Consider the following 10,968-nt stretch of genomic DNA (forward strand, 5'->3'; position numbering starts at 1 on the left):
ACAAGCTTCCTTTCCTAATCTCCAGTTTTCTTGGGACATGGAAGGGAGCACTGCACAAATATAAAGAAACTCTACCCATGCCTTATTTGAGTAAACAGCAGAGCAGAGGACTGAAGAAAGGGACTCTACAGATGAAATGTTCTTCTCAACTTCTAATTTCTACCACCAGCCCCATTTAAGTGCATGCATGGGAATGGGGGAAGGGTTGATGTGGTGCTCACTGAAAGCGAGTTCTTCAGATCCTAGCTTTGGGGTTGAAGTTGTATGCATTTTATTGCTTAAAGACAATGGCCAGCATATTTAGACATTGCGTATTTTATTATCAGAGCTCTGATTACAAACTGCCAGCAGAAATGTGGAAGGAGAATCTGTTATAAGAGAACAGGAATGAAAACCTCTCTAGTATAGATGATACCAACACTGTGTCTAGGTCTGGAAATAAATAAATAAAAATCTAAGTTCCAGAAACCCCAGGAATTTTTACAAAGAGAAAATAATGGTGTATCACCTTCTGCAAAAAATGTTTTAACATTGAACACATATATTGGCAGTTCTAGAAATACTCTTGATCTGTGCTAGGCATATAGATTCAGTCAGGTGACTCATGCTAACATCATCTCCGTTTTACTTCTGTTGTCTGGATATTTATTTCTGTACACTGTTTTTATATTAAAGCTTTTTTTTATTTATTTATTTTTTTTTATGAAAGCATCTTTTGCACCTATTGCTTGATTTTCCCAGGAGGAAATGTTTTAGCAAGAGTGCGTTGATAATTGATGTCAGACTAGAAATGAGATTCTGGTCAGATCCAATGATTCATGTCGAGATAGTTACCCCAGCTGCAGCTTGATGCAGCGATTTTTTTCAGATAAGACTTAACATTGTTTCTCATAACAAATCAATAATAGTATAAACACTGCCATTTGTAGTATTAATTGAGCCTCTGGCTCAGTATGCACCCAACTCTCAGTCTATAGCACTTGCCAACGTTTCCAACATGCATTGTTTTTTACGTGTTACTGTGTCACTTTACTGTGAAGAACAGGTAGAAGTTTCTTCAGGGAAAGGTTTGTTCTTCAACATGCAATTGGCCTCTGTCATGCCAAGCAATGGTCTGGTCCTTCATTTTTGCTGAATTTCTATCTTTTGATTTTCACCATTTTTCTTAGTTTTTCATACCTACTTACACCAGCGTTTCTTCTCTTAAATCCCTGACCCTCTAGCTATCATTGGGTCAGCAGTTACAATTCTCATTGTGTTTTCCCATCTCTTACATTTTTTATTTCACAGTCAGCTGAAGCCTGGGGCTCAGGGTTTCGAATCACTGGCTTAAACATCAAATGGCATCTTCAAAAAACTAACACACTGGGCAAGCTCAAGAGAGGGTGAATGTGGACCGTTTTTTGCCTGTGACACAGTAAAAACACATAACAAAAAGTATAGGAATAGTCCCATTAAATTGAGCAGAAATTACTCCAGTCCTGTACATGGAAACTATAGCCATGAAGACCAGTTCCTCTCCTTGTTGTAACACTCAGCTCATGGATACCTTTCCCCTGCTGTATGTCATGGTCTTGAGTTGAATGTTTCCTGGCAGACATATTAAGAATTCAACACCTGAAGTGTACTTATTGGTATAGTTTGGAAAACTCCAAAGTGAGGAACCTCACTGACTATTCAGTAGGAAAAGCCAAGAAAGAGGCAAGGCTGAAGCTTGTCTTCTGAGGTCAAGCCTTTATTGTCTGCCAGGTGCTTAACCCACTTTGAACATACCCACAATATCTGAAGGAAAGGTTGCAGATATGACTGTGGATGCACACTCAAAGCTGTCACTGAGCTGGGTGGATGTGCCTCTGTGTGGCCTGGTACACTCATCTCTTCATTGCTGAGTGCCCTCAAGCTTGGTCAGATGTGATTTCATGCTATGTAAGTCTCTTCTCAATAAATTACTTTGTTAAAGACTGATCGATGGCTGCACAAGTTACCTTTCTTCCTGACAAACTCTCCCTGGTGTTCTCCAGGAAGAAAGAAGAACCATTGTTCTTTAAGGTGGTAAGATAAATTGTTAAACAAGAAAGCTATGCTGGAGGCATTTAAATTTACAGCTACACCCAATCAGGCATGCTTTTGAGTAAATACCACAAATCAGGTAGTTTAGTGTCCATTATAGGCAGCTGGGTGGGTGACTAATCATGGTAGTTTTGCTGAAATCAGTGAAGAAATAACAGAACCAGTAATTTTTTATCAGACTGGAAGGTTTAAGGGCATGAGCTTTGAGCGTACCCAACTCTTGTTTGAGTTGACTGTAAAGCCCTTTACTGGCATTATCAAAGTCCTTCTGTCAGAATAGCTATGGAAGGTAGTGCCTTATCCCAGAAGACAGTGCAGTTTATATTTGGCATTTCCTTACTTTTAGTTATATAATCAAGCAGACATAATAACCTATGACTACTTGTTTTTATCATATTTTTTTAGTTATTTACCAAGGAGAAAGAAAAAAAATAAAACACAACAAACTAGCAGCCATAAATCCACACTTTTCTGTATGCATTAGGATCATGTACCCTACAAAGACCAAACACTCCTACGGGTTTTGTGTCCCCATTTTCAACCAGGCCTGTCTATCCTGGTACAAAAATAAATTGGGACTAGAGTACTAGCTGTCACAGAATAAACAGAAAATACTTCAAGCTGTCAAAATAAATTTAAAGCATTTGAAATATTTTAACAAAAATAGCAGAAAAGTAACATTAGATTTAGTCTACCATCTTTTTCACTGTGGAATATATTGTTATTTTGCCTACTTCTAGTTTGGAATACGGGCAAAGTTCTTTCTAGCTGAAACTGTTAATACAGATCTGAATGACACAAGTTATTTTCTCCAGTATTACATACATACATTACTTCCTAATTAATTCATACTTCTATTCTGCGCTAATGAAGTGTAATTCAACCACAGTTCAACTCAACCAAGAAGAAAAATAAAATAAAAAAAAAAAATCTTGCTACAAATACATCTGTATTTTGAGACTGAGCAAACTCAGAAGAGTTGCCCCAATATTAAAGCAGTTTGTAAGGCCAGAGAGGTTGCTTTTTAGAGAAGGTAAGTGATTTTTTTTGTGTATGGCCATGGTGGTGAGAGGGTGGCCATGGGAAGAATGGGAGACAGAAAATATACAAGTATGCTGGGTGTGTCCTAAGAAGGTGTTTGTCCACCTCTTTGACCAGATATACATTATGGCCTGTCTGGACCCTTGAACCTGAGTCCTGCCTAATGCACCAGCAGCACCCTGCAGGAGGTGGGGACCCTTAGCTTAGGTCTAAAGACCGTCTCTGTCACCGTCTCTGGTTAAGAAAACCAGGACACAGTTCCTCTATTGTGCAGTCAGGATTCTTAAGGATTAAGAAAAATCTGGGCATGGCATCCATGGCATGACCAGGTGCAGCATAGTGGAGTTATTTTGTGGGTTTGTACAGGCTGTGTGTCACACATACAGTGAACCTGGTCTACTCTGAGACCACCGTGGTCTCACTGCACTTACAGTCCTGATTCAGTTCCTGGGACTTGTCCCTCCTCCGTGGGATGAGTTGCTTGTAGCAGGGGTGGACTTCCACTGGCATAGGTGGAACAAAGGAAGACTGGAAAGACTGGAAAGCCTGTAAGGTTGAAGCTGAGAGTTAGGAGCTTCTTACACAGCCACCCACCCATGCCCAGTGCTACGAGAGTTCCTGCCTGAGCCACCTGTTGAGCACAGTATCTTGAGTCATCACTGAGCAGAAGAGAAAAGAAGTGATCGCTCTACCAACGCTTGTCCCAGCTATGGCAGGGAGCCCAGGAGGTCAGTCCCAGCTGCTCCCCAGTCATCAGCTGCTGCCTCCCAGGTGGAATGCCTGCACAGCCTTGCAGTCATCCATGCAAAGCAAAAGATTTCAGTAGATCTGTGGAAAAAAATTAAGAGAGGCCTTACAAAAGTTATTATAAAAAAATACAGTGGACCCAAAGTATTCTAGAGGAAACCTAGATTTCGTCAGAATAAAACTTATGTAATGCAGGGAATCTGAGAAGTATTTCTGAAACTATTGTAACAGTTTTTGCATCTTAAACCAGAGATATTCTGAGTCAGTGTCTGTCATATCTAAATAATTCATCTCTTCAGCTGTGTTGCACTATAAGGGCATTTATATAAAAATGCAACATTATCTTCTCCTCTAAAATCACCAGGTAAGAAATCATCAAAAGGGTTTCATGTTTCTCAATAGGACATATCGCTGCAGAAATGAATGAGTGCTTTTCCTGTTACGTGCGTCATCTTATTTGAGTGCATATTTATTGTGTTATCATCTCATCAGTGGGATGCTGATACTGTGTATTAGTTCATATCTCCAAAATTAGTATTATACTAGGTCTCAGATTGGATTTCTTATATGTCTAGTGAATTCTGCTGCTCCTGTAGCTCAGAAGGCATTTCCAGAGGAAAGTTATTAATGCCGACTCAGATGACACCAGAAAGCGTCCTCCAAGAACACCCTGCTTCTAGGTGCCTCAGTGCACCCTCAGACATGGTTATTGAGCTCCCTTATGGAGGGTCCACATGCAGCCCTTTGGGAGAGAGCCACGTCTAGTTCCTTGCAGCCACTGGTGGTCTGACTTTCTGAGACCGTCAGATCATGTCCCTGCTAACAGAAGTGCATTGCTAGTTTGGCTCCCTTGCACAGAGACATTGCTGCCTGATGTCCCAGCGTGAGGTGGCCCTACCTGGGCTGCTGACTCATACTGAGCAGTGGGTGAGCACAGCTCTGCCAGCCGTGCTGCTGAGGATGCTGCTTCTCTTCCCCACTTCCTGTGGGCTGCACCTGGCAGAGCAGCAGCCTCCTTTCCACCACTATGGGTCATGATTTGAGCCGGTTTTATCTGTGTGGCCATTCGGCCACATACGCTCAGGGTGAGCCAGGTCCAGCTCTGAAGGAATTCCCTTCCCAAGAGAGACAGAAAACCCAGGTCTCTCCTCAGACTAGAACAGGGGCAACATATATTAGCAATATGTATTTTCATAAAGTTTGTGCTCAAGTCCTGAACTGACCTGATAAGACCAAGGGAACCTGAAATATTACTGCAGTACTAATAACAAGTTATAGTAACGATAATGGTGAAGTGACCTGATAGGCCTGAGAGGTATGTCCTGGGTTTTATATATTGATTGCTTCAACTTTTCTTTTAAAGCTGCAGGTGCATGGGTGAGAAAATCACCATAAATGTAACAGGTAGACTTCTATATAGATTTTAATCTTCATAGCCAGCAGAAGGTATGAATCATACAAGATTACCATAGCCAATTATAATATTATATCAGTTGGAGAATGGCTTATTGGGACACCTGGCTTGGAAAGAGGAACACGTCAGCACATGAATAAAGTTGCAAGTGAACTGAAGAATTGATTAAATATGGCTTTAAGAGACTGTGAAGACATATTTGATCAATGCCTAAAAGCATTGATCTGCATATTCAAAAGTTGATAATGAATTTAATGAAAGAGTTCCATTTTTGGGTTCCTTATTTTAGGCAATGTTACCAATTTTGAGTTTAAAGCTGTTAGTGCTCTAATAAATCAAGTACTGGGCACCCTGAACAGCATGTTACTTAAAAAATAAAATCAAATCAGGAAATCTCAAAAATGTTTGAAGAGTCCCCAGACAGGTTCAACCCCTTTGGAGATAATGAATGTTACCAATTTATTAATGAAGAACAAAACATTCTGTTTTTTTTGGAGCTACATCCTTTTAGAATAGAAATTATTTTCTGAAGCACTTCCTTTCTTGTACATATACTGATGGTCATTCAAATGGAATTTTTAAAACACTTGCCTACATGGTCCTCAGTTTAATTTCTGAAATTGAGTTAGGCTTTTTGGAGCTTGAATCCACTGGATGTTATAAAACGAGAAAAATATGGATTTAGAAGTTTTGCTTATAAATTTGATTCATAAGCACTTAGAAGTGCTTTGGAAAATGCTCTTTTATCTGTCATTCTTAAGCTTGTATTTCTTAACCCAAGAAATAAGTCTATAAGAGAGCAGGTAACTGAATGCAGATGTCCCAGATCAGGGGGCAGGCTGTTCAGCTTCAATGCATCAAAAACTGTCTACCTTGGTTTCATGTACAAGGATAACAGATCCTCTGTTGAAGTTTGTGAAGATAAAGAACATTCCTTCTCATATCAGATCATTCAAATGTTGGTGTGTAATATAATAGCTGTTTACACCTCAGTTTTCCTCCGTTCTCCTTGCACTACATAGCACTGATGAAAGCTGATCCAAGATCTGAAGATATTAATGGAAATAGTAGTGAAAATATATGGATTTTATCTATTTCTGTAGAAGTCACCATCTGAGAGAAAAACTGAAGATCAGGAAAGGAACAAAAGTAACTAGTCATTGAACTCTCAGTGCAGAAGATATTTTAGAGCAACTTGGAAAGAGAATAATTTCTGCAAATGGGAGAGTAACTCCTTTAACACGATTGTCTCCTTCAACTAGAAATTGCACAATGCAGTATTGCACTCATGCACCAAAACAAATCCTCCTAGCCCTGCATGCAGTGCCTGCCTAGAGGTCACCTTTTGGATCAACTGGGCCAGATGGTTTGTAGATTTTCTTTGTTATTGTCAGAAATTGGACCAGACAGTTTACTCTGGTTACTGTAATCAATCTTGTTTCTTGTATTCCAATCTATTTTCTTTTTTACTCCTTAATTCAAATTACAAAATAATGCTTACCAGCTGCTGCCTTGCAAAGATTTCCTGCATCTACTCTCTGCACTGTATTATCATAACTGTTTTCAACAAAAATTGTTTTAGGAGATAAAGTAATTTAGGTAGTATATCGATTTGATATATTCACGTTCTGATCTTTAATGTTTGCCTATCCACCTATCCATAAGTACCTGCCACTAAGGCAGTATTGTTTTTCAGTCTTACAGTTGATGAAACATTCAGTCTTAATGAAGCTTTTAAGGAACAACTGGACTTTACCTGCTCAATGTGTTGGCTGCTGTTGCTTTCCAATGAAATGTAAGTTGGCATTTATTGCAAGTCAAAATTGATTGTAAGCTAGCAAAGTTGATACCTCATTAAGTAGAGTCATCAGTATAATGACAGCTCATCCAATGGCAGATCTTCTAATCCTGCTAATGTTTGGATTGCGTTAAGAACTAGCTGAAATGTGATAGCGACATCATCATATCACCTGTCCTAAGCCAGGTGCTGAATTTACACAGGAGACAAAGGTTGGAATAAGGTCAGTTATGAGACCTGAAAGGCAAAAGCATTTCTTACTTTCCAATGCTTCATATCAGCCAATTCAATGCATTCCTGAAGTCAATGAAAACAACAAACAACTTTAAATCCCATGTATTCAAATGAGGATTAAAAAAAGACTAGTGGGCTGAAATTAATGATGATTCATAAATGAGTCAGCTATTGAACTCTCTTTCAAAACCTGTTTTCAAGAAGAAGAAAAAAAATAGTATGAATAATTGGAAACTAAGGAGCTTTTGCAAGTAAATATTTGCAGGTATTTAGTGGGTAAAAGTAAGGAATTCCAGAAAGCATGCAGAAGAAGGTGCACTAAGAAAACTAGCTTGTGCTATTACTGACCACTGACAAGTATCTTTGAAAAACAGTTAGCAACTGTTAAGATATCAGATGATTGTAGCAAAGAATTTGACATTCACTTTTTGAAAGACTCAAGAAATCTGACTTCATATGAGACATTTGTCCTTGAAGTGAGTAGAATATATCAGTGGTCCATCCTTGGTCAGGTCTGTGACTCTAGTCCAACAGGGCACTGACTGCTGGCATACCTAGCCCCATAGAGTGTCACTCCAGAATATTTCACATCGGTACATTAAATTAATAGAATTTTTTGAAGTCCAAGAATTTTAATAATAATGACAACTCATATGCTTAAATCTAAAGTCACCTTCTGGTGTTATGCTGCTATGGATAAAATGTATGACAAACATTTTATGAAGAAAGCCATTTTATAAATTCTTAGATAAAATAAAAGAGCTAGTCTTTAACACTGTTTCAACTGAAAACTTGAGCCTTCTTGTCAGCTTGGTCAAGTAAGTGAGGTTATTCACCATGGATGGAGTTGCCTCAATACCTAATCTGTCACCAAGAAAAAAATGATACCTTAATCTTTGTCTTTGTGTTGTGTCATATGTCTATGTGGTGTATTTTATTTCATGTAGATCCTTACTCAAGACAAAACTAGATTAACATCCATAAGGTACTATCAACTACATGTTGGATGAGCCTTTCTCATGTTTTGTGCTGATTCAGACATAAAACTCGTGGCACCACACAGTTTTCAAAACCCCACTCCTTTTATGTGTTTCAGCTGTGTCTTGAAATGTAGACACTTACCCAAAAGGATGTTAAGCAAAGCATGATTAGCACCAAGAGCATTTCTATATTGGTTTTGTACATCAGACATTTTTTATTAAGTGAGAAAGATTCAATGTATTTATGTTCCTCTGCACTAATAGGAAAGACACAAATAATTCTCCAGCCTGCTTTAGGCATAGAAGGTAGAAGATAGGAAAAGGCTTTTCTTCTTTTTGTATTTTTTTGTCTTTCACCCTTGGTACATAGCACTGAACACACAGTAAACATTTTGCAGTCCATAGCATGGCAGCTTTGTTGCATTTTTTATAGATGGGGGATCATTTCTTAAAGTTTTCATATTTTTGTTGTTGTTGCTCTCTCACAGACCTCATAATCCAAATGCTTTCAGCTTTTCTCCTTTTTCATGCTCTTACATGAAGCTCAGAGCTTAATGCAAGTTTGCAAGAAACATGTTGCTCATAAGCTCTTGATTCAGGAAATTCAGAGAGGTACCTGTTCAACAGCTACCTGTACTGCTGACGAGTCCATCTCTGCAGGGGTCTCACCTGGCCTGGCTTGGGCCAAATCAGCAATGCAAAGAGGGGCCAGCTTTAGGCATGTTAAAGGGTGAAACATAAATTAAACATTTTTTCTTACACCATACGACAAGAAAATCCCACCCATCAAAACCAAACAACAACAAAAACAACAACAACAACAACAAAATGACATCAAAAACAAAACCACTCCAACCTCTCCCCCATCCTCCCCCCCAGCCCACAACTGCTGTAACAACTTCCACCTTTGTCAGTTGTAAACGTTGCCTCTCTGGGTTTAGAGGTATTGATCCTGGTGTTCAGAAACCTCATTACTTAAAGGAAGACACCTGAAGGAAATTGGGCTGCCTTTCTGAAGAGCTAAGCAAAGACAGCTATGGGTATGTTTACAGTGGTGGATAAAAGAATAGATGTGGACATTTTGTTTTGCATAGTCAGTGTATAAAAACTGTGGCTGCAGTGACAAATTATTGTTGAGACACATTCATGCACGTCTTTCCACTGAGTAATTGTTCTCCTGTCAAAAACACCAGTGCAAAAAAGTGTCTAGGCTTTCCTTCTAGAACTGCAAGGTTGCTCAGAATTTTGCCTCTAGTTTTCTTCAAATCTCTCCTGAATGTGCTTAGTAGCAGGCACCATGAAGTCTTGCTGATTTCCTGCTTGGCAATATATATCTTACCTTACCTCAAATAGAATCACTTTGCAGCTGACTGCCATTTTGTGTTGTGTGCATGTATGTGTGTACACCTATGTGAACACCCACGTACACGTGCATTGCTTCTCATGCACCAAGGGCTCTCAGGACACAACAGTAGCACAAAAATCTCAGAGTTGTACTATGAGATAAAATAAAGTGTCTGACTTGCTCTGCTTCCACCATAGATCCATGGTCTGCTGTTGTATTATTTTTGATGGTGAAGGGAAGAACAACATTTTTTCAAGTCTGACAACTAAACAAAGTTCTGTCTCTGTGTCTCTCTTTCATTTGCTGGTGCTAAGCTACTGTGGCACACTGGGGCAGCTTGGCTTTGCAACCTCTCTCTAGCTGGAAGCATTTTTTTCCCCAAGAAATGGGAAAAAACCCTCAATAAGCAGGTTATGAACTTCTTGTGCCAGCCTTTGTTTCTGACACAAGAGGCCAGTTTATTGGCATGTCCTTGATCTCACCAGCCTTGAGTAATACCTTCCTAAATCTGCTGCAGGCCATAACTCTTCTGGCATTGATGATTCCTTATGCATAATTCTCATAATCTGTCACCTAGAATTAGCTCTTCTTTTAGGTTCAAACTGGTATACTAGTTCATATAAAATACGTTTTCAAAGGTTACAGATTTGGGATTAAAAATGTCTCACCCAAAACTCTGTCCAGAGTCACCACTGGAAAATACATATGCACCAAGATGCATTAATAAAATATCATCTGAACTAAGCAGCTGAAAGACAAGGAGAACCAGACAGTTGCATTTACTTTCCCTGCCAAAAATCACTCCCAATTTCAACAGGTAGATAAGGTGGTTTGTTCATTTAGGTCCCACAAGTCATTCCTATGGCTTTATCTGGATATATTAAACAGATGCAAATACAGTTTGACCAAGCAGAGTCATGGCAGTTTTGCTAGATGGCGAATGACTGCCTCAGGTAAGTATCACTTCATTTAGAAAAAAGTCCCATTGTTTTCATTTAGCAGCTACAATCACTGCTAAGTGACTGCCATGACAAACACTTAGAACGACTCAGCGTTTTGCTCAATGTACCTTTTTTTTTTTTTTTTTTTTATGGTTAACATGTCTGTTAACCATATCCCACTAAACACTGAGCACCTATTTTAAAGTCTCAACCAGATAATTCACTCACTGTTGTTAAATGGTACACAAGTACACATCTTTTTATTTAAAGTAACAACAGTTGTCAAGCCGAGTGACGCAAATAGAATGAACTCAAATCAAGAAATATACAATAACAACTTTGAAAATATGAGCTAAAGGCTTGGGCTGAAAAAGTGCATGAAAACACAGATGAGTGTT

This window comes from Cygnus atratus, chromosome 1 (assembly GCF_013377495.2).
Source record: "Cygnus atratus isolate AKBS03 ecotype Queensland, Australia chromosome 1, CAtr_DNAZoo_HiC_assembly, whole genome shotgun sequence".
Classification (NCBI taxonomy): Eukaryota; Metazoa; Chordata; class Aves; order Anseriformes; family Anatidae; genus Cygnus; species Cygnus atratus.